Raw genomic sequence first — 25,039 nt, 5'->3', positions numbered from 1 at the left:
TAGCATTTTTGATGCTCCACTTATTGCTGCATCTCAAAAAATCCTGAGACCAGGTAGGCAAAATTAGCCAGAGCTCTACTGCTGAGTTAAGAAAACAATCTGAGCACAGTTCAAGTGATAGAATCTCTTTGTTGGCGTAGATCACAGAGAAAAGTCTTGGAAAGGTTCATCTTTCCTCCCTGTGACAGAAAAGTTCTTCTGCCTGCCACAGAACTAAAACGAGAGGATTATAAACCAGAGCTGAGAATTATTTAAAAGAACAAAGGGATGGTTTCTACCCAAGACAAGCCTCAATTGTGAATGGTGATTTGAGATCACCAGTGATGCTTTTGCATTTTTTTGCTAGAAAACCTTCTATGAGGCTGAGCATGACATTGTAGCAAAAGGATCTCAAAGTTTCAAGTGAGTAATCTTAATGTCCTCTTTTAAAATAACATGGATAAAAAATAATCAGAGGTATGACTGTAACATTTTTGTGGACTCCATAAAAAAATCATGTACTCATAATTAATTAAAATCAATTAATATGATGATTTAGCAAGGTATAGATTAAAATGTTAATAAGCATACTAGAAAATGTCTCTGAAGGTAACTAAAAAGCTCAGTGTTGTCTTCCAAAGTGCTTGTGTAAACAATGGACTGCTCTATTTCTGAAATCATTGTGTAATTTAAAGCTGACAGTCTTGCACAGTTTAAAATTTGTATGAATGAATGTATTTCTTCTAAATATTTGGTAATAAGCCACGGTAATTTAGCATGCTTTGCTTCTTGATCACTTAATGAGTTTAGCACGTCTATGTGTAATACGTGCAATTCCCACTGAAAGTTGTATTTGATTGTTTTCCTGTGGTTAAATATTGTTTGTTCTCTGGACTCCAAGAACCCCTGAAGCCTCTGGCTCAGAAGAAATGCTCGTGCACCCCACTGGGAGGTGTGATCAGTGCCTGGCATCCACCACCCAGACCAGGCAACCCCAACAACCCTCCTGGCAGCACCTGCAGATATTGGATCTCATTTCCTAAACCTGCCATTAGAATTAGCAGAATGAATCACTATTATTTCTCACCCGAAGCAAAAAGGAGTTGAATCCAGTTTCCCCAGTGCTTTCCAGCCCTGTGTCTTATGCTATCTTAATACGGATTACTGTGCTTTTTCTGCTCTTGCTAAAGAGAGCCATCTGTATTCCAGTTTTCATCCGCTCCTATTCTTTCTGCTGTACTGTTCAGAGACACCCTTGTCAGTTCCTCAGGAAACTTCCTGTAAAGCACAGAATTAGTTACTCTGACTGACATTTTCAATGCAGGAGGTCCTGAATGTCTAAGTAAATTTTATCCCACTCTCTGACTGATAATGTAACACTTCTAGTGATATTTTCTTATCACAAAGACTTTGTTTCACGCTTTTGTTAAATTTTTTGCTGCGCTTTGTGTTTTTTCATCACCAATTTCTTTTATTCTTCTATTTTATTTCTTTTGGACCAATTTCATTATGGCCTTGCCACTTGGTCTGGCCTCATAAACTGACATAATAAACTGTAAATTTAGGTCTCAGCTTAACTCTTCCTAAGATAGATATAGCTTTTCTGTTCAACAGTCATTGTTGCTTTCATAAATATTCTGGATTTAAACTGTTGCAGGATTATCAAAATTCAGGCAAGTGAATCTAGATGAAGATGAACACCAAACCAGAATTTTAACTAGCATTTAATGCATGTAAATTCGTCAACCTGGAAACTGTTTGGGGGTCATGACAGAAATTAGAGGCAATATTGATGCGGCCCAGCCTGAAGAACTCAAAGTTGCAAATATTTTCTATACTACAAAAACTCACGGTAGAGCAGATTTGTCAAAAGACATCTGCAATTCTGAACACATCTCAGTGATTGGAATAATGGCCAATATATTGTCTATTTTGCTCCCCAGACCAGTTAGCAGAAGCTTAAACTAGCTGATTTAGGTCCATCTAGCAATTACTGACATTCTATGGTAAAATTTATTACGCCTGCAAAAAACATCTGTGGTATAATGAGAAAAAGAATTTTTATTTAATTAAAAAGAGCAAAACTAACTTTTTGATAAACACAGACCTCCATCAGGGCATACTTTTACAGATGTCACAGAATGTCTTCCAACAGAGCCTTGCTCTAGAAATTCTATACCAGACCATTCAGTTGCATTTAAGTAAAAATAACCTGTTGACATAAGTTCACTGCAGGGTTTTACAGAATAATTGTGTCTGCAGAACTTATCAAGAAGTTTGATATATAAATATGCCTATGCTTTGAAACAATAAATAAGAAAACACAATCATAAATTAGAAAATAATATATGGATACAATAAGAAGTCCGGGAACAGATCCCAACACTGATCAGTTATTTCTGAATAATTTGTTGTTCCATCAATAGTTATAAAAGAGGGTGAGAATTGATCAAATACTGAATAATATGAGAATGTCTTGGGAAATATAGAGATACAGATCCATTTTTAATTTCAGAGATACTGTAATCTATTTTTATGTCAGTGTACAATATGTTGATGTGAGGCTGCAAAAAAATGCTATTACAATTACTTGTTCATAGCATTTGCTGCAGTTATAAGAATTGATTTTCCTATTTATTTGACTTGTGATGTTGGAGTTCTCTGTGACTTGTTCAAGAAAGTAATCTCCAAATTTCACAGAAAATCTGGCATTTGGAATGACAGTGAAAATAATGGAAAGCAACCTATGTTTCCCACGTAATTCTGATGGATAAGATAATTATTTTTCTCTGTACTGCTCCCACCTATCTGAAGACATTCCTAAGTCTAGTTTCAGTGCTCTCTTAAATGAATCCTCAAGACACAGGAGGATTCCAGTTGCAGTAATCTCCAGGTTTATCAGTGTAGTGGGTGATTACAACCATCACAGCCCAGGCCTGGCACAGGGACATGGTGGAGTTGCCATTCCTGGAGGGATTTAAAGACATGTAGATGTGGAACTGGGGACCCTGGTGAGTGGTGGGGTTGGCAGTGCTGAGTTAATGGTTGAGCTCAATGATCTGAAAGGTCTTTTCCAACCTAAACAACTCCACGGTTCTACAAAGACCACTAGGATCTAGAATGGGAGAATTCCTGGAATGTTCTGGCCAAGGGTTCAAGCTCTGGGAGCCCTGGGTACCTGTTAAAAACTGTGGGGCAGCATGGAAGTCTCCTTGAACTAACAGAATTTCCTGTTTTGTTTGTAAGGCGGTGTGAAACTGGGAAAATATGAAGGGAAGGACAGGAAGGATTATCACATGAAAAGGTGGGTTTAGGACACAAAAGCTACAGGATTAAGTATTATTCAAAGTTAATCATGGAATCCCAGAATGGTTTCGGTGAGGAGAAGCCCCAAAGCCCATCCTCAAACCCCACCCCTGCCATGGCAGGGACACCTCCCACTATCCCAGACTGCTCCCAGCCCCAGTGTCCAGCCTGGCCTTGGGCACTGCCAGGGATCCAGGGGCAGCCCCAGCTGCTCTGGGCACCCTGTGCCAGGGCCTGCCCACCCTGCCAGGGAACAATTCCTCATTCCCAAGATGCTATCCAGCCCTGCCCTCTGGCACTGGGAGCTGTTGTTCCTTGTCCTCTACCAGTTTACAGCTGGAACAGAATGGGAGCAGCCTGGCTAAAACACATGAAGGTACACAAGTGGAACTAAGCCAGAGATGGAAGCAAATTTTAAAAATCATGATGTTAAGAAAACAAGGAATTTCAGTTCTCACATGAGACAACTGATTTATGATGACAGAGTCCAGTGACACATTTAAATAATTTACATAAATAATAAATTTACTTGGTATGGTAAAAGTTGATAATCATAACACAGGTAAGTTGTAGTTAAATACTTTTCTACTATTCTGATCTGAATGGAAAAACCTGATATAAAGGACAAGAAAAAGGTATTTATATTAGGCAAGAACAGGATAAAAAAAAGGTACTTTCTCCCCCATAAGCTATGTTGGAGAAACTCCTTCAGTGGGATGGGTACAGTAGCCCACCAGATACTGTTTGTTTTTTTTTTTTTTGTGAAAGCCTTTTAGAGCAGCAAACTTCATTTCTCTAGAAAAAAAAAAAAATCACATATAGCAATTGAAAAATTTTTAAAAACTAATTGCATTTATTATTGAGCAATAGACACTGAGTCCTCACAAGATTCCTAGCATTCATTACTTCAAAAGCAGTAGTTTGAAATTAAAAGATTAAAATAACAGCTTTTCAGGAATGAATTTTTTTATCCCTGAAAACTAGGAAACTAAAACTACCTTCTGCCAGACAAGGTGATAGCCTTTCTCATAAAAGCTTGAAAATGACTACACCTGAAGCCAATAGTCTCAATTACCTTAAAAAATGTTCTGATCAGATTATACTAATTACAACTGAATCCTCGTTAGTGTCCACAGCCATTGCTGTCAGGGCTCTGAACAAGGTGTGGGCATTCTGCAGCTCCTTCTCCCCCAGGAGAATTTTCACTGCCTGTCTCCAGAACCAGCTCTGGGGCAGTGCTGCTCCTAATCTTGGATTCGAGCTGTGGAAAAGGGAGGCTGTGTGAGGAAAAGCTGTAAAACCCTTGCTGGGGGAGCACAGCTGATCCCAGTGCTCTGCTCACTCCTCTGAGCTGAGGGGCAGCCACAGCTTCTCACCACCCTCACAGCCAGGAATCTCCTCCTAAATAATCTTCCTAAAATATAAAACCACACTGGTGAATAGTTTGAGGCAAATCCAGCAATGCCAGGTTGAAGCTTGGATTGGTGCTGCCTTTTGTGTGAGCAAATGTGAGCCACTGCCACATGCCCATGTCATCTTGACATCTGGAGCTCCCAAAAATGTCTGAGAGACATTTCTTATCAACTCTACCAGCACACCTCCTTTGTACTTGAGGCATACAACACTGTAACTCAAGTTTAGGATGTTCCTACAAAGTCTAGGTGACACCAACTCCAGGTATTTCCTCTCCAGGCATGGAGTGACATTGGACTTGGCTGCTGTCAGCTGAGGCTGACCCCGCTCAATGCCCTGCAGACAGATGTGGAATAGAAAAGGCAGATTTCTCTCTGTTGTAAAGCTTATCTATCTGGCAGAAATTCAATCTGGACCCTTCTCTAGATGTTTTACCTTCACCTCATGGCCTTAAACACAGTAATAAACACACATTAACACAATGGGGGAGAAGTAAGTGCTGTGACTCCAAGCAACCTCAGCTGGGTTATGTTTGTAGTTCATTACACTCAGACTTGCATGATTTATTAAGCCATGTCCAGAGAGATCTAGTGAGTTTTCACATAGCTAACACAAATATTAAAGGAAAATATTATCTCATTTGGCTGAAATAAAACCCTGGACGTAAGTTAACTTATTGATATCCAAAATATATCTTAACATTCTACTTGCTATTTTTTAAGTGAATAAAAATTGACTCTCTATACTAACATACAAATTTATAAACCACTATGTTCTAATAATGATAGAAATTATTTGGAAAGCAGTCTGATAGTTAGTAAAATATTCTTGCTAGCTGGATAGACAGTACATTGCAGAGAGATTAATAGCAGGAGGAGAAAATTCGCTGCAGACCTTTGGAACGGAAAATTTCCATGAGGTAATGCAGAAAGCTGTTCTGAGGTACCTTTGCATCATCAAGAGGGAATTTAATTTAGATGTTCAATATTAGTGTCAAGCTCTGAGAAGCTTCTTGGATCACAACAGCGGCAATTAACAAATACACTGCTGGCAGTGGAATCCATCCCACAGGGCAGGAGTTCAGAGACAGCACCGATCTCCTGGCTGGTTTACATTCCATTTTTAGTAACCTGATTTCTAAACAATGCTTTAACTTGCAGCACTTTGTTATTTTCCACCAAGGAAAGCCACTGTACCAAGTTTGGAAGGTGTGGGCATGCAAAATCTGTAAATTGCAGTGTTTTCCTTTGACTGGCACTGCAGCTGGGGCAGGTCTCAATAGGCGCCTTCTCTTAGGCCACATTAAGACCAACAATTGCATATTGAGCTTAACTAATCTGCAAGAGCTGCTGGCTACATTAACGCTGGGGCTTTTATTGTCTAAAAGCTGCAAGGAGGCTATAAAGTGACATATCCAGCATAGTGAAAACACAGCAACACTAAAAAGAACTATTATAGCTCCACTTTAGGTGCCTGGAACACATTAAGTGTCACAAGTAGCCTCTTTTATCTCACAATTAGGGATTATAAATTGTTTGCCACATCAGTTTAAACTAATTAATTCTAATTATTCTGTCATCTCAACCAAGTTGCTATAGACAAGTACAGGTAAATTTTTTCCTTTTTCTGAAGTTTATAATGGAAAGGTGGTTTTGGCTTTTCTGTTTTTTGGTGTTATTTTAAAGTCAATTAGAACAAAAAAACCTCCACATGAAGAAGATCCAAACTACCATTTATTTTAACAGGATTTCTCAAGGAGCAATTCTGATCATTTTTTGTTTGTTCTTTAAACTTTAAATTAAAGGTTTCCTAATCTTCAAAGGTTTCATTCAGCTCCTTCCTCCCTCTTACATGGAGGTGAAGAAAAAAAAAATCATAAATTGTTCTAGTCATTTTCCAGTCGTGCACTTTGGCTAAAAAAAAAAAAAAAAAAAAAAAAGCTATTTAAAATTTTTAGGAATGTTGATTTCCTCATATTTTTTGTGTATTCAGGAAAGGCCACACACTTGGAATGAAAAGCAAGAAAAAGCACTGAAATTTTGTTTTAAAAGTTCATCTTTCCTTGGATTTTAGTTTGGTTCCTTAGAGCACTCAAAAGGATGTTCTGTTTTCTAAGGAAGACTTTATGACAACTCAGGCACTGACCATAACAGTATTAATATCACAAAATCCCACAATCAGTGAGCATGGAAAACCCCTCCCAGCCCAGGGAGTCCCAGCTGTGCCCGATGCCCACCTTGTCCCCAGCCCAGAGCCCTGAGTGCCACCTCCAGCCCTTCCGGGGACACCTGCAGGGATGGGCACTGCAGAGCTCCCTGGGCAGCCCCTGCCAAGGCCTGAGCACCCTGGCCATGGGGAAATTCCTCCTGCCGTCCACCCTGAGCCTGCCCTGGCCCAGCCTGAGGCTGTTCCCTGGGCTCCTGTCCCTGTTCCTGGCAGCACAGCCCGACCCCCCGGCTGTGCCCTCCTGGCAGGGAGTTGTGCAGAGCCAGAAGGGCCCCCCTGAGCCTCCTTTGCTCCAGGCTGAGCCCCTTCCCAGCTCCCTCAGCCCCTGCTGGGGCTCCAGCCCCTGCCCAGCTCCGTTCCCTGCCCTGGGCACGCTCCAGCCCCTCCAGGGCTCTCGTGGCCATGACAGGCCCAGAAGTGGCCGCAGCCCTCGAGGTCCCTCAGCAGGGCCAGCCCAGGGGACGGGCCCTGCCCTGGGCCTGCTGCCCCCCCAGGGCTGGCACAGCCCAGGTGCCACTGGCCTCTGGCACTCCTGGGTTTGTGCCAGCCCCTGCCACCAGCACCCCCAGGGCCTTTGCCACCAGCAGCTCTCCAGCCCCTCTTTGCCAGCCCAGCTCCACGGGGTTGGGGTGACCCCAGGGCAGGACCTGGCACGTGGCCCTGCTGTCCCTCGGCCCGTGGATCCAGCCTGTCCAGATCCAGCTCCCTCAGCCCCTCCTGGGGCTGCAGCCCCTCAATATCTTTCCTGAGAGTGAAAAGATCACAGAAGTCCCATCCTGACCCCTCCTGAGACACTGCCCTGGGACCCCCTGAGCAGGGAGTGCCCCCCATGCTGATCTGTGCCACGCTGAGCTGGGGCCAGCCAAAATTAACCCAAAACCCCCAGACACAGGAGAAAGCTGCAGCCTGTCCTGATCAAGGAGACAAGAGCAAATCCTTGATAAGGAAACAACAGAGATAATTGACTTTCACAATGTCGCTGTGCTTAATGTGTAAAGAAATTAAGGAATCTGCTTTATCCTTCAGTAAGGTGAACAGAGTCAACAGAATGCAGAATGAACATCCCAGAGGAAGTTCTGTGCAGAAGGTGGGAGTGTCCCACTGGAAAGGATGGAAAAGCCTGGATCCAGTTCCTCAGTTTCCCAGAGATGAGCAATTACTCACAACCAGCCCAAGTTTTAGAAAGGGTATACTGTGTCCTACTATCACCATTTTAAACATGACAAATCTTCTCAAATCAAATATCAGACTTTAAGCAGACATTGACACATTGGCAATTTTGTTTTTGCAAAAACAATCCAAAAGCTTTGTCTTACATAGAAAAAGAAACAATGGCAAAATTTCAAAAGCTTCTCTTCAACTAAAATATTCTGTGAACTCTGCTGGTAAAGGAGAGGAGGTAATTATTACTCTAACAAGATGGTGATGAGATATTTTGGGGAAAAAAATTCATTAATGGTACAAGCATAAATTTTTCCACTTCTCAGGTTTTGAAACTTTATGTTTGAAGAAAAACCTTGTTCTGCAACCCAGCATTACATTTTCTTTGGGCATATTTTTACACCCTATGTGACATGGCAGGTCAGGAAAAGAAAAGAAAAAAAGCTATCTGAATTAAATTGGTACAGCCAGTTATGTCTCTTGATAGAGAATTAAAAATGAAACTGCTGGAAAAAATATCACATTCTGCTAATGCTTTATTAGCAGACTCAGGTTCTCTGCTAATTACCAGAATCAGTCACCCAAAGAACATGTGTTTATTTCTCCCACAAGTCTGAGACAAAAAGGGAGGAAATAATAATATCCCTTGGAGTTGTCAACGGGACTCCTGCCCAGCAGTGAAAGAATAACTCCCTGTAAACCTCCATCTTTTCCATAAACACACAACTCCTGCTCTTTTTGCCACAACTGATGTTTACTCTGTCAGACTTCTTTTAACATTTCAGGGATAAATTAAAGGCCTTAATTATTGCTTTCCATTCTGTTCTCAAGATCAGAACTCTGTGTACACCAGTGCAAGAGACAATAGTGAACTCTGTATTTGCTGCACCCTTCTATGGTGGCAGTAATTGCACTTGCTGTTTCTTTGTGGCTCTGACCTTTCAGTTATCCAGAATTAGTCTGGATGAGGCTGTGCCTCTGGCACAAACAGCACTTTGGCCAGCCCCTTGGAAAAGGGCAGTGCCAAGGTAAGACACAGTCATGACAAATTTCAAAAGGCACAAAAAGAACAGGGTTTTAACACTAAGTGAGAGCTGCAATAACTTGATTTAGGGTGGGCTGTTGGAGAAAGAGTTTTGCTGAGTAGTGATTTAGGAACTGAAAATTATGGAAAATTCTTTACATATAGAAAAAAAATCTGCAAAGTGACCATTTCACATAGTATTGTCTTTAATCCATATTGTCCTATGTAATCAGTCATACTTAGGTCAGTAAATAATAAAGTTAAACCTTAGCTGCCTCAATATGATTTTTGCTTTTAATGTCAGGGCTCTTAATGTCGCAGTTCTGCTTATTAGAAGGGGTCAGTACATCCCAGTAGAAACTGCTGGATTTAAATTGTTTTTCCTGTCAGGAATTTTGGGAGAGCTTGCACACACAGTGCCTTCCCCCAACAGTTCAGATTTTGTTTACTCTATTTGTATTGTCTATTCCGCTTCCACAATTTTTTATCATAACAGAAAAAAAATAAAAAGCATCAGAACTGACATTTTCTTTCCCCAAACAATGTTCTCCAGGTGCTACATTTTTTTTTGCATTTCTTTGAAACACCATAGCACAAATGAATGTAGAGAAACTTCCAGAGGAAATGCTGTGAAGGTGCTCTTGACACCTGGGTGAGCTGCCAGAGGCCCTGGGAAAGGACTCTGCAACCCAGCAGTGCCTGGCTGAGTCTGTGCAGGGCTCAGCATCTCAGGTACACACCCAGGGCTTTATTTTTCCTTAAACCAGGATTTCTCCTACCTAACACCTCTAAATTTAGTCCACTGCTTCTAATTTAAGCTTCTCTCTTGGAATTGTCACACACTGACTCCAATTATAATTGTGGAAGTTATATACGAAGAAGATACTATTTTTATCTCAAGAAAGTAGAGTGGAAAGACAACACAGAATTTACCTTGAATACTCCTGGCATATGAAAAGCAACTGGCTGGGATGGAAAGAATGTGCAGTAGACAAAGTACTAAGAAATCCTAAAGGTTTTCTGGTTTTAATCCTAAACTTAAACTGTAAAGAGAATATCAGTATATAGCTTATACTGTAAAGAAAGCCCAGCATTTATGCAACAAATAAATTCCAAACCACTTGATATAACAATAGTAAAAGTAATAGAATAAACATGTCCCCTGTGTGTCTGTTGACCTGGAATACTGCAATGAGATTCCCTTCTTCTCAGCATCCCCTTCTCCCAGTTGTACAAACACAGCTCCTTCCCTCCTCCCTTCATCCCTCAGCCCCTCCACACCTTGGGGGTTGCTCACAGCCACATGAGCCCAAAACTAAAACTCAAGAGGGTTCCCCAGAACTGATAGGAACAGGGGATCCCCCTTTTCTCTAGGGCTCCTATCCATGAAGTGTCTGGGAGAGGGAAGTCTTCACTGCAGACCCTTAACCCCGCATTGATCCCCATGAATGGTGAACCCCTCACCAGGCAGGAGCAGCTCAGGTCCCTGGGTGTCACAGCACACATCACAGTTGAGGCAGCCACAATACACAGAGTACCCATACACAATTCCAGAAGGCTTTAAGCATTCCCCCATACACCTTACCTCATCAGGAGGCTTCAGGAGTCTGCCCATGCACAGTAACACCAGGGCACTTCAGAAGGCTGCAAGCATCTGCTCATACACAGTGACACCTCAGAAAGTTGCAAGCAGCTCCCTTCTGCTTCTTATCCCAACCTTTTATACCCTCTTGTTCATGCACTGCACCTGTGTGCCCTCTGTTCCCTTTGGTGGTTGGTCAGTGACTGCACACCTGGGCACTCCATGGCCCATTGCTGTCAGTGCTGCTTACCTGCTCCTCACAGCTGCACCCCTTGGGGATGAGGCTGGGCCAGACCCACTCCCAATGACCCCAAACTGTGTGCCACACACAGCCCCATCCCAATGACCCCAAACTGTGTGCCACACACAGCCCCATCCCAATGACCACAAACTGTGTGCCACACACAGCCCCATCCCAATGACCCCAAACTGTGTGCCTGCAGCACAGCCCCATCCCAATGACCCCAAACTGTGTGCTACACACAGCCCCATCCCAATGACCCCAAACTGTGTGCCTAAAGCACAGCCCCATCCCAATGACCCCAAACTGTGTGCCACACACAGCCCCATCCCAATGACCACAAACTGTGTGCCACACACAGCCCCATCCCAATGACCCCAAACTGTGTGCCTGCAGCACAGCCCCATCCCAATGACCCCAAACTGTGTGCCACACACAGCCCCATCCCAATGACCCCAAACTGTGTGCCACACACAGCCCCATCCCAATGACCCCAAACTGTGTGCCTACAGCACAGCCCCATCCCAATGACCCCAAACTGTGTGCCACACACAGCCCCATCCCAATGACCCCAAACTGTGTGCCTGCAACACAGCCCCATCCCAATGACCCCAAACTGTGTGCCTAAAGCACAGCCCCATCCCAATGACCCCAAACTGTGTGCCTAAAGCACAGCCCCATCCCAATGACCCCAAACTGTGTGCCACACACAGCCCCATCCCAATGACCCCAAACTGTGTGCTACACACAGCCCCATCCCAATGACCCCAAACTGTGTGCCTGCAGCACAGCCCCATCCCAATGACCCCAAACTGTGTGCCACACACAGCCCCATCCCAATGACCCCAAACTGTGTGCCTGCAGCACAGCCCCATCCCAATGACCCCAAACTGTGTGCCACACACAGCCCCATCCCAATGACCCCAAACTGTGTGCCTGCAGCACAGCCCCATCCCAGTCACCACAAACTGTGTACCTACACCTGGGCTCATTATATCCCAAGGTTTTGCATTCCTCTCTAGGTTATATTTCCAGTCTGCCCAGCCTGAATTTCCCACATCCCCATCCTTGCCTGGTATGTTTGCAATTTTCCAGTCATTAGGCACCTTCCACAAATGCCAAAACCTTTCAGACATGATAGACTCTTGCAAGCTAAGGAAAAAAACATTTCTCCTTAGCATTCTTCCCTTAGAAATCAGAGTTTTTCTAACACTGATCTGTAGGACTATCCTTACACTATTTTGCTCAACACAGGATATAAAAGTGAACAGTCCACATCTGTAGCTTCCTGCAGCTTTTTGACAAACCCCATCCACCTCATGCAGAACATTTTAATTTACAGAGCCTCAAGTAGACAAACAAACCTTGGAATTTAGGTTCAGCTCTTCATCTATTGGTGAACACACAATTAGGTGCAACTGTCGTGCCCAGTAATTAGTAGGTGTCAAGATGATGGTGGTTTGTTGTGCATGGAGATTTTGGGAACTGGGATAAGGATCTGAAATCTTTTGTTCTGGGTAGGAACACAAAAGTAGAACTTCCAGCTGAGTATTCTTCAGTGAATAATTCATTTGATGATGACAGTACTGTTGTAACTCATTTTCCAGACAAATTGCTGGGATTGGATCCTCCTGCACATTCATCTGGATTATTTTTTTGCTTGTGCTTACAGGACTCAATAAAGTTAAAGGCTGTGATTACAGAAATAAATTGAAACCAAGGGGGGGGGGAGAGAGAAGGTGAAGGTCACGTTAAAAGAAAAAGCCTTTATCTTTTGTTCTGAATAATTTCAAATCTTTCAGTTCTCCTATCTTGCTCCACTCTTAACCCCAGACTCTTTCCCATTACATATATTTGTATTTTGAAATTCTGCTAAGTAAGGGGAAAGAAGAAAACAATCTCTGCAGGAAAAATGCCTATTTCCTTAGAACAAATAATCTTTAGTACTATTCTGAAATACTGGTTACACAAAGCTGGTGCAGCTTCAGCCAAACTGGAGTAAGAGCAGTGTGAAGGCTTGAATGAGTACAAGTCATTATTTTGCTTTTACAAACTCTTTTATATGAATAACTGCAAAAAGAGGATGATTAACTTGTAACTTAGTACAGCTGAAATACAAGACAATTCTTCCACCCGGGAAGAGAGGAGTTGCAGTGTGTGTGTGTTCATGTATAAACTCAGAGGTACCTAAAATGCATGTAATTATTGATTACAAAATTTCTCAAGTGACTATTTGAGCCCAGCCAAATGCTAAGTTTGGGGTTTTTTCAGTCTGAAGTCACTGAAATATGCATGAATGGAACTGATATGTTTGCAGCATTGATATGTGTCCAACATGGTGCTTGTAAATTATACCAAGGAGCAGAGAGATAAGCTGTGGGCTGTATTTCTGGAATAATGAACGTGATAAAAGGTTAGGCCTTTTGTTATATTTCTTCTGAAATATGCAATTTGTTACAAGTTATATTGTCTGTGGAAAGAATCCCTACTGCAACTCTAATGTGGTTTTTTACTATCAAAAACATAAAAGCACATCAGAACACATCATGTGCAAACCATGGCATTAAACAGATTAGAAAACTAAATGTCATACTGTAACATGACCGGGGTTTCTGCAGCTAATTTACAAGAAAGGCATAGGAACTCTGCAGGAAGCACTTTCTCCAAATATGCACCCTGCAGCTAAAATACCTCATATACCTTATTGTTCTTGCACGGTAAAAAAAAGGAAGGAAGGAAAAAACCCCTTGACTAAAGTGATAAATTTAAAGCTTGTGTGGATCTTAAGATGACTAAATGAATTCCATATGAGATTTGTGTATTGCAAGCAAATTAAAAAAGAAATCACAGCAGTTTTAGCTATAAAATACTTTTGTAATCTACCATTCAATTGTTTGCACTGCAGTTGCACTGAAACAATTGCAATTTTATGAATGCTTCAATTACCAGTAAACTTTTTATTTAATTCCTATTTAATTGTACTTTCCCCTGTGACCCTCGTGGCACTGCACTCCTGTCAGTACCCCAGAGAAAGGAGACTGCAGCCGCAAAGATGCAGTTTTGTTTTAGTTACTGAGCAAAATGCTGGAATTTCAAATCTGGTTTGCTGCTGGATCTGGAGGAGTTAAACAAGACTCTCTATACTCTTGAAGAGACTTAAGTAAAAGGCCATCAGTCTTCTTAATTAAGCCTTTTCCTAGAAGCACTGCCTGAAAGCACCTTAGTTGCCTTTTCAAGCTCTCACCTGATTCTAATTAAGCTCCTTGGAACATTAACCTGGCTTTTTCCTCATGATTCATCTCATTAGGAGAAAAAGGTGAATAACTCACTTTTTTATCCTACTTTACATAGTGGCCTTCTGCTGGAGCTGGTGAGAGCTGGGACAGCTCAGCCTGGAGAGAAGAAGGTTGTGTGGAGACCTCACAGCACCTTCCAGGGTCTGAGGGGCTGCAGGGAACCCAGAGAGGGAAAATTCCTCAGAAACTGCAGTGACAGGACAAGGAGTGATAGCCTCAAACTACATTTAGATGGGATCTTGGGAATGAGGAATTGTTCCCTGGCAGGGTGGGCAGGCCCTGGCACAGGGTGCCCAGAGCAGCTGGGGCTGCCCCTGGATCCCTGGCAGTGCCCAAGGCCAGGCTGGACACTGGAGCTTGGAGCAGTCTGGGATAGTGGGAGGTGTCCCTGCCAAGGCAGGGGTGGGATGAGATGAGCGTTGTGCTCCCTTTCTTGGTGTGTTCCTAAACCCTCAAGCACTGACTTAAATTTGAAGCAATTAAGGATCAGCATTCTCCAAGCTCAAAGGAAAGGGAGCATCAAACAGTATTGTATCGTGGAAATGAGATATCTTCAATTTTTTCTACTTCCTTCCTTGACTATGCAAACACTGGGAACAAGTTAAACCTAATATATATTCATATATTGTTGGGGTTTTTAGTTTGTTCCATTAAAACTTTACTTCCTTTAGAGACTGCTTGAACAATAACCATCTATCCAGTTAAATGATAAAACATAATTACTTCCAGCTGTTGCAAAAGAAAAAACTGTAGTCAATCTGAAGAATAAAAGAAAACTTTGGACTTTGTCAAAACACAGTAGTTTCCAGAGCTGAATGAAGACTCCTCTTTAGTTTGGTAGCTGAACAAAGGGAACAAACAGGAAATTAGTTGGACCAAGTTAGGCCAATAAATCTTGGTGTTTTTTTCCATCAGTACATTTGTTTCACATCTAATAAACTTGAAAGGGCGTGCTTTGTTCTGGGACAAAAAACTTTTAGATATAATTCTGCAATAATATTTTTCTTCCCCATCACCTGTATACAATATTTACTCTAACAAAGGTCATGTGTATAAACCACCCATCTGAAAATTCTGTTTTGTATCAGATTGGAAGCCAAACCCTTTCACCTTGGTCCCAGTTCGAAGGAAGTTGTCCCAACCACCAGGTGATGGAGCTGATGTCTCACTTTGACACTGGAATGAGCAGAAATGATTCACCCAAAGGCCTGTGACAGCAAAATTAGCAGATGGTGAGGACATGCTGCCAAGAGGAAAGGGAAGTTCAAAAGACATGAGTGGAATTTCTTGCATCTGTATGTTGGCAGGTGAACAGAAAACTCCCAAGCACCTTGATGTGACACTTTTGCAAAAATGTGAGGAGTCCCAGATACCCTAAAACTCCATTTCTTGGGGAGTAAATAGCTCACCCTCCCCAGGCTTCACCTGCTTTACTAGCAAGTGGAAAAAAACTCTTTAGTTCTTTTATTGAAAATTATGTAACAGATAAATCTCCACTCCCAGGTTAATTTAGTAGTGTCAGTGCAGTACAGCTGACAAAATTTGGATAAACTTATCAATCAACATCTTGGTCATAAACACTTTGGTTTACACCAGGTATTTACAGCAGCTCCTGATTGCAAGGACACCAGCACTTTGAATCTTTGTACTTGTCCTGTTCAAATAGTCTTTGTCTAATGCCTACAGAAATTGTTCCAAAGCTGAGATATTCCCCAAAAAAGAAATTTAAAAAGGAAACCTGCTGTTAAAGTTACCCCTCTGAATAAATAAGATCCAAGAGTACTGCAGAGCTGAGAGCAGTGGAGATAATTGTTTGTCCAACATAGAGTATGAGTAACAAACTGTTCAACTGTTGGCCACTAAACCTCTGTCTGGTTTGTGTCTTCTGTGGCATGATATGCTCCAAACACCATTTCCCTTTCTTTGTTTTCCCAGGACTCTTCTCTGCTTGCTTCTTTTTCAATGAACATGTCCTTTCAGTGTAAAGTGCTGGAAGGACAGAACAGATAAGAGCAGAAATGAAAATTAATTCTACTTTTTCTTCTTTTGAAATATTTTCTTCTATGAAGGAGGTATGATAAAATTCTGGCATTTAGCAGCTAGTTGGAAGCTGCTATTGCAATTCAGAACTTTTGTTCTACTTCTATGACAGTAGTAGGAAAAAAGATGATAGTCCCTATGAAAAATAGTAATTCCATAAGTATCATGTTTTTCCAAAGTATCATGAATTGTACTGAGCAGTGCAATATTACACCTAATACCTCTTATACCTGAGCGTGAATATTCACAGTTAGACTCATCATTATGCAGCCCTGAGTATAAAAGTGACAGCATAAACAGCCATCAGTCACTCTTTTCCTGTATGAAACCTTCCTGAAATTAAGATCAGCTAAATTGGAATCAGATGTGATATCAGCCAAAATTCAGTTAGTACTTGCTTTTGTTTCCACCGTCCCTCAAAAATCAAGCTTTAAGCAGGGTGAGAGAATGCAGCTTCTTTAGTTTTATTCCAGCTAAATCCTTTCTAAATATGATTTGGTGGAAAAATTGACCGACCTATTCAATCACACAGGGAAAACCAGTAACATAACATCTTGTTATTCAGGTAAAAAAGTAATAGGAAAAAAAGGCCAAAAAAAATTAATCCAGGGTTATAAATACATCAAAAGCCCACAGGTTTCTAAAATATTTGGTGCTTTTGCATAGAAGAATTTTTAGGACCAGACAGATATCTTGCTGCTGAGTACTTCTTTTCATGAGTGGAACTTCTGCTTGTCATGTGGGTGAAATTGGATTCTGAGGTTTTTAGGAAAAAAAACCCCAGTCTGAGTGTCATATTAAACTCTAGAAAAATAGTGAAGTGGGACAACAAGACTGCAAATGAAAGTGTCAGAAAAATTTAGCTCGAATCTTTGTCGCAATTTCCTTACCAGGGTAAGATTAATTAGCAAAATGAGAGTTATTGCAAACGCTGACATTTTGCAAGCACGAGCTTGACTGAGCAGTGTGATTGTGACAGAAAATTGTATTCAAGTGCTCCTTTAATGGCAGAAGGAACAGAAAGAAGTACTCAATTTTTGTAGGATAGCAGTGGTGGGTATGTTTATGGCTGGTGGAAACATCCAAAGCTCTGCCAAGCCGGCTGCAATCCAAGTCCTCATATTCCTAGAGAAAAAGTGGCTTGGAGGGCAGAGTCTTTGGGGTTATTGGAAATACACCATCCCTGTGGTTTGAATTCCTTCTGTGGTTGCTGTAATTATTGTTGTATTAATTTTTATTGTGGCTCTGAATGTTGAGCTCGAATATTCATAATCTCCCTACCATGAGTAAGACATGAGTGGGTTCAAATTCTCTTTGTTCTTGCATGAATAACTCTCCCTCAGGTGCACACCAGGCTAACCATCCCCTCCAGCTGTACAGTGATTATCCCCCTCAGCTGTCGTTACTGCAGTACTCCACCAACACTCAGCTTTCCCACACTTCTACCAAACTTGGGTAAATCCTTCTCAGGCTCACTTAGGAGGCAGAATTTTAACTTCAAACATGACTTTGTGTGATTCAGGGGAGCTAATATTTCCTTTATGTTGACAAACAGGTAACTCAGACTTTCAGAGATTGAACATGCAGGCACAAAGACACCTTAAAATAAAAAAAAACCCAGTTATTTTGTATTTTCTATGGCTGGTTTACCTCAGTAAATAATATGCATATAAATATACGTATATACGTAAATATATATGTATGCATATAAGTGCATACATATTTTACATATTTTATGTTTGAAATGTTTATTAAAATATTTTATATGTGTGTGTATTTAAATATTTATTTATATAGTGTGTGTGTGTATATATATATATATATGTGTGTATTAATATATATATAAATAGAAGTCTTAAGGCAGAAATGCAGCAACAAAAATACAACAATCCCTTGCCAGAAGCAAGCAGCTGCTGCTTCATTTGTTCCCTGCAAACTCTGTATTTCACGTGGCTATCTCTGCAAACCATAGCACTCATGGTGCTTCTGGGATAGGGGATTTTCCTGCAGAAGTAAATACGCAGGGATACGTGGAATTGCTGAGATGCTTTCCAGCCAAGAGGTGACGTTTCTCTCTGTGGCTCCCAGCAGATGTGGCCTGCTTGCCACAAGACAAACCCAGCACGCAATCTCTGCCAGCTGGGACTGTGCCAGCAGGCCAGCAGGGAAAGGCAAAATGCTCTGAAGACCTTTTTGGCCAGAAAAATTGCAGCACTGTTCATATTATGGGGCTTTTTAATCCCTCTGCTGTGTATTTCAAAAGCTGCAAGAACAGAAGCTGGAGAAGAGGGGGAATCCTCCAAGTGCTGACTAAAATCAGAGATTCATTTCCTCACAAATCCAGGACTGCAAACTGCAGGGTTTGCTCTCTGCCATCCCCACCCCAAATGGCTGCTCTGTAAGGCCTCCTTGGGTCACACACATCTATAGAATCTGTACATTAACCAACCTGGGCTCGGCTGACAGGGTAATTAAAGCAATTGTGCATAAGTGAGGGAGAATCTGATTAACTCACTGAGGTTCCAGTCCAAGCAGCTATCAGCCAAGGGCAGAAAGCTATCATATTGCAGTGAGTATTTTGGAATCTCTAATTTAAGAGAATCCCTGCAGCTGTATCTGAAACTTTGCAGCATTAGCCTCTGATTCAAATATCCAACAGTTAATGCTTTTTAAACAGATACATATAGGAAGAGCATTGTATAAATGCCAAGCACTGGAATATAGGTGATTTTTAAGAAAGTAAATGATTATCATAATGAAAACCAAAGAAATATCAGCATATCTTTTCTTCTAGGAAGCAGCTCCTGTATCTGCTAAAGTACTTTAAGTAATATTGGTTGAAATATCTTCATACTAAATACACTGCTAGAAATTATTTTAATATTTGCCATATGGAAATCAATGGTTTGTTTTACTGACTTCACAGTGAATTAAATCATTTCTCTTGTGGAAGAAATTTCCAAACTTCCCTTCATAACAAAATAAATTGTCAGTAAAAATCAATGTGAGTAACCTGATCCTGACTGCTAATGCCCTGTCTCATATTGCCTCTCCACTTCTTTCATTCATCTCTCTCTCGGGGAGATTCATTGTTGGTTTGGAACAGATGTCAGCAGCCCTAAACAATCTCCATTCCCATCACTTATGATGCTCCTGTGCAATATTCTGAAGATAAAAAAATGTTAAAATATAATCAATTTTGTGGCTATAACAGCCACTTTTGTCCTGGCACTTTTACAAACAGTTCAGATGTCCAATGTTTTGGGGTTTTTTTTAAATTTAATTAAGAAGTGCTTCACTTGTTAAGCTTTGATCTGTCTCCTCCTTCCCTCTACTCAGTCCTTTGCACTCTGCTGGAGTTGTTGTGTGACTCATTCTTCACCTCCTGTCCTTCATCACCTCTTTCCAGTCACTGCAAGTCCTTCAAACCCCAAAAGGCTTCCAGTTTTCTTTAAGGAGCAACCCAGGGCTGCAGAGCTGCTGTTTGTGTAACCTGCTGTCCTGCTTTGGGCATCACAGCTCCTGTGTTTCTGTGTATCCTCAGCTCCCAGCCTGCAGTGCCAGAGCTGTTCTCACCTGTGCAATTGTCCATAAAACAGTAATTTCTCTCATGATGCCGCACAGCCTCTTATGAGAACAGAAATACCAAATGTCTGGGGTTGGAGCCTGGAATTCCAACGGTTTAACCCTGCTCCAAAAGCAAGCCTAAAAAGGTAGACAGGGGAAACAGGAAAAGAGCCCTGAAGGGCTACAGAAGCCATGAAATGTTTTATCCAAAAGGTGTTTCTTGAGTTTGCCACCAAATTCAACTTGGTTTCCTTGTAACCAAGGCTCAGAAAGCTGCATTACCATAGGTGGAAACTTCAAAAACTTTTATAGCACTTTCTCAAGCCTAGCAAAGCCTTAAAATCCAAGTTAGCATTCAGAGATACTTCTCCATTCAGACCTGCTCATTGACCTTGACTTATAACTCCATAAAAATACGCATACACTAAAATGAGTTAAATTAATGGTATTAAAAGAATGGAAAGAAGACAGAAAGAGATGGTATAAACCCAGCTACTCATTCTTTCCTTTTACATTAATTTCCATGCTTTTCCTCATGTCTTTTCAAACTTTTGTTAGTTTGGATTCTTGTTCTCAAGATCTATGTATATTTTGCACTTCTTCAGTTATCAAAATCCAACCATCCTCTTCCAACATGTTGACCACTGAGCTTTAATTTCCCCATAATTGCTGGGATACTGAATGTGTTTTTCAAGGCTAAAAGTTCTTTCAGGTAGCACTGGGAAGAAAGCAAGGATTTTGCTTAAATCTTGTATTAATTTCTGAAAAAAAACAATTAAATATATATGTCTGTATATGTACACATATTAGACAAACTCTAGAAACAGTTGAATGAAAAATAATTCCGGTTCATGGCATGTGGTAGTTTTAGGAGCTCTGTTGTTTCTACCTGCTCCTAATTCTGCTCATAAAGTTGGATATTGCTTTTTTGCACTCACCTCTGCAGAAAAGCGAGCACAGCCACTCTGCAATAGTGTTTCAGCCACAAGGAACTTCATGTAATCTCTTCTGATTCAAATCCAAGAGAGAGGTGGGGGTTATCAGACATTTCTCTCCTCTGAATCCAAACTCATCCCTTTTCTAGAAGTGGCTCTTAATCTTCTCAGTGCTTCTGCTGTTGCTCAAAGGAGGAGTTAATCACTCTGGCTGCTCCTATTTGCTTCCCCCATCATGTCTAGCTGCTCTGCTTCACTTCTCTTCCTCTGACCTTCCCCATAAAATTAGTTTTAAAGTACTATTTTCTAGTTGAGAATAATAGCTGATAATTTCAGTTTAAAAGGGTATAGGAAGCACTGACCAAAATCATTTTAGTGGGAAATGAAATGTCTACAAACGAAGCACTAAAAGAATCAAGGAGACAACAACATTGCATTGTTGGTGCAACATTAGTTTTATGCCCCTTGAACTGATTTTAATTATAAGCAAAGATATCCAGGATCAGAGAAAGCAATCTGTGCTTTAAATGCAGGTACAGTCATTTAAGAGGAATCACAAAAGCCAGAAGTGGTGAATCTCTCAAACAGAACACATGAAAATATCGCAGCGCTCATTTTGAACATTTCTTACATTTCCTTCCCCTGTGCAGGTATCAGAACGCTGTGTCTGAGATAAATGGTGTAAATTAAGAGGACTAAATGGTATTTTCCTGACACAGACTCTAGAAATGGCTTTTCCAGCTCTGTGTTCTTCTGTGAACTCTTGTTTACACAACAAATGAACATAAATAATGAAAACTTTTGCTTCCATAAATAATTTCTGCACATTTTGTAGTGAATATTCAATGATCTGCAGTTGTGAAAATATTTACTTTGGGTTTTTTTGGTTTGGTTTTTGTTGTTTTGAATTTTTTTAATCAAGTATTCATGAAAATCTGAGATTCAGTTCTGGAGCAAACAACATTTTACATTTATTTTAAATTTCAGCACCAGGTCCATTGTGTTAGGAATTGCAAGAATATCCTCTGTCTTTACCTGCTTAGTCAGAAGTGGACTATACAAAGTTGGAGAGATGAAACAGAGATAAATTCTGAAAGGAGAAACAGAAAACCCCTAAACTGCATTTTCTGAAAATCCAGTGAGATAAAATTTTGAAAGCATTTGTTTTAAAACTGGGTTTTTTTTGCTTTCAGATTAAATTTATTTTGCAAATAGCACTATTACCTAAATGAGAAGAATCATGCAGATAAAGACACAGATTTACTCTGATAAATTACAAAATTAAAAAATTATAAAAACAACATGAATCACTAATAAAGTTGAGTGATACATTTTATTAAAACAGAAGGACAGAAAAAATTGGTAAAAAAAGAGTTTGATATCTGGAAATTTCTTGCTGCACGGACATAAATTCCCAAAGACAGCAAGACTATGTGGAAAAATGAACTAAAAGAGCTCATTTAGTGAAAAAGAAAGCATTCAAAAAAGTGGAACTGAAAAATCTCAGAGAAACCAGTACAGTTATTGCAGAGATCAAATATGAGAGGATAAACATATTCACTTAAATCAGGGAAAATCTTATTTAATGTGACAATAAATACAGCATCTTTGAAACGATTCTTTTAATAGAAATGAACATTTTGCAGCATTCTCTAATTATTTCCTGCACCACAGCAACTATTGACCCAAATTTGTCCAGTGAGAAGCACACTGGGCACGACTTTCTCAAATGATTTCAACAGCTTGAGTAGGACAAGGATCACAGCAAAAACAAAAAAGCAGAACAAAAAATGGAATCAGTGGGATCACAGAGGAATCAGAGGGTTCCAAATGGGTCAGGCTGGAGGGAACAGCTGTGGATCATCTGGTGCTACCTCCAGGCTCCAGGAGGAGACACTAAAATCAGATCCTGACTGGGGCAGGTGGGACTTGATTTTTCTGCATGAAACTATGGAAAGGTTCACTGGGTGGTGAAAAGGAAGCACAAGTAAATCCAATATTATTGCACCTACTCTGATGATCTTTCACATTTATTGACTCGTTTCTCTGAGATCGTCCCAGCCCAAAGTAAAAAGTTAGAAGGGGTGTTCAGAAGGCTGTGAAAGTAAGGGAGCCTTCATGAGTATAATAGGACTCAATTTTGAAAGGAAAGCTGTCTCTGACAATTGTCATAGCACTGTTATTTTACTGATTTCTGAAGCAGGAAAACACAGAAAGAAGTTCTTATGATCAGGATAGTCAATGCCATATAATCCTTACAATAATATTTTGACAGAGGAGGAAAAACGATCCTTTTACACACAAGACAAAGATTTTAAAATGGCAAAACACCAAACCACGCTTAATCAATAGAGATTAAAAATAGTAAGTCACTTAATTACTACTCCATTTATTAAATTCAGCCCCTGGGGCTGAGACACCCTTGCCATAGGTAGACTCAACCTGCACATGTTGTGTTCATTAGGAATTCTGTCACCCAGGGAAACTCTACAAAGAAACAAAATTTTCTGACCTCTATCTTCTCCTGCATCAAGAAAACCAGTTTTGTGAGACTAAATTTACAGACATCTCCAATTAAACTGCAGCTGTTTTTTCAATCATACCAAGAAATGTCTCTCCATCTTCCAGATGACCATGGGAAGATCTGGAACCAAGCGTCTCCAATTTTCCTAGGCAGTACCAGGATGCTCAACAATATCAGCTGAAGTAAAGCCTGGTTAATTAGAACACACTTTGAAAATGTTTCTCCAATTGAAATCTTTGCTTAGTGATGAGATTCCAGCGCAGGAGGCACAGAATTGACAGACACTCCTGGTCCGTTCTGCATAGGAGGCAGAATTCGCATTTCTTTATCATAATATCAAGATATGCCTTTTATGTTCTTAGTTTGGCTTCTCAACCAAAACCTAAAAATCAATATACAGCTACCTGCACTGACAGTCTGCTTTCCTTTAGAAAGAATACCTTTCAAAACAGAGAAATCACATTCTTGTAAACTTTAATTTCCTGTTTAGAAAGCTGAAAAGAGTATACAGGTATAAACTGCATTAAACAAGTCTGCATCCTGCCTTTCTACATTTTTGCAATGCAGCACAATTTTTCATCAAAACAATGTTTAAAGAATTATGTATTTTTTCCTTATTTCTTGTGATTAGTATCTTACTCCTACATACTAGACACACTTTATTCTGCACATGTTGAATCACAAAGCATCACATTAGTGTGTTGCCACCACACCACAGTATTAAAAAAAGAGCCTAAAATAGGCTTTGTAATTAAATCCTCTAACTGGAATCCCAGCTTATGAGCAAAAAATTAAGCTGTTTATGGAATTATTGTTGAACTCATGAATGTGGCAGAAAGATGATACAAATCTGACCTGAGCATTCTAACTGTGTGAACTTTTAACTTTTTATCAATGGAATAACGAAGAGATAACATTCTCTTTCAAGCTTGGTAATAAAGAACTTTTTCTAGGCAGCAGAGTTGGCATTCAGAACTATTGTGACAGACACATTTTTGCTTATTTCATTAATGTATTTAAATTAAATCTTCAAACGACTTTAATTTGAAGCTTCTTCCAATCAAATTTTGCTGTGTGGTATTTACTATTCAGAGACTTGCTGACCTTTGATCCACAGCAGATGGCAGATCCCACCAAGGAAATTCTGCAAGACTTCACACATCCTGGCTACTGAGTGCACAAGAAAATATGTCCTCACAGCATCCAAAATAATGCAGAGCAGATGAAACAGTGTAGGGCATCTATAAAAATTATTTTAGAAGTATTTGGGGGTGTTTATATCATTTTAGAAAGACAGGGCTTGCCTTAGATTTTGCTGTCATGAAAGGTTTAGGAATACAAGCTGCAGGCAGGTCGTGGGATAAAAAAAATGGCACAGAGTATTGGAGTGCCTTTTATTTTTCTCCACTCTTCCAAACTGCAGTAGAACACTTATTCCCAGGCCTTGGAAAAGAATTCTTGGATTTCCAAGCCTTTCTACATTGTAGAATCATGGAATGGTTTGGCTGGGAGGGAACACAAAGCTGATCCAGTGCCACCCCTGCCATGGCAGGGACACCTTCCACTGTCCCAGGCTGCTCCCAGCCCCAGTGTCCAACCTGGCCTTGGGCACTGCCAGGGATCCAGGGGCAGCCCCAGCTGCTCTGGGCACCCTGTGCCAGGGCCTGCCCACCCTGCCAGGGAACAATTCCTCATTCCCAAGATGCCATCCAGCCCTGCCCTCTGGCACTGGCAGCCATTCCCTG

This window comes from Motacilla alba, chromosome 11 (genome assembly GCF_015832195.1).
Source record: "Motacilla alba alba isolate MOTALB_02 chromosome 11, Motacilla_alba_V1.0_pri, whole genome shotgun sequence".
Lineage (NCBI taxonomy): Eukaryota > Metazoa > Chordata > Aves > Passeriformes > Motacillidae > Motacilla > Motacilla alba.
The sequence above is the reverse complement of the archived record's forward strand: the minus strand, read 5'-3'. Positions refer to the sequence as shown.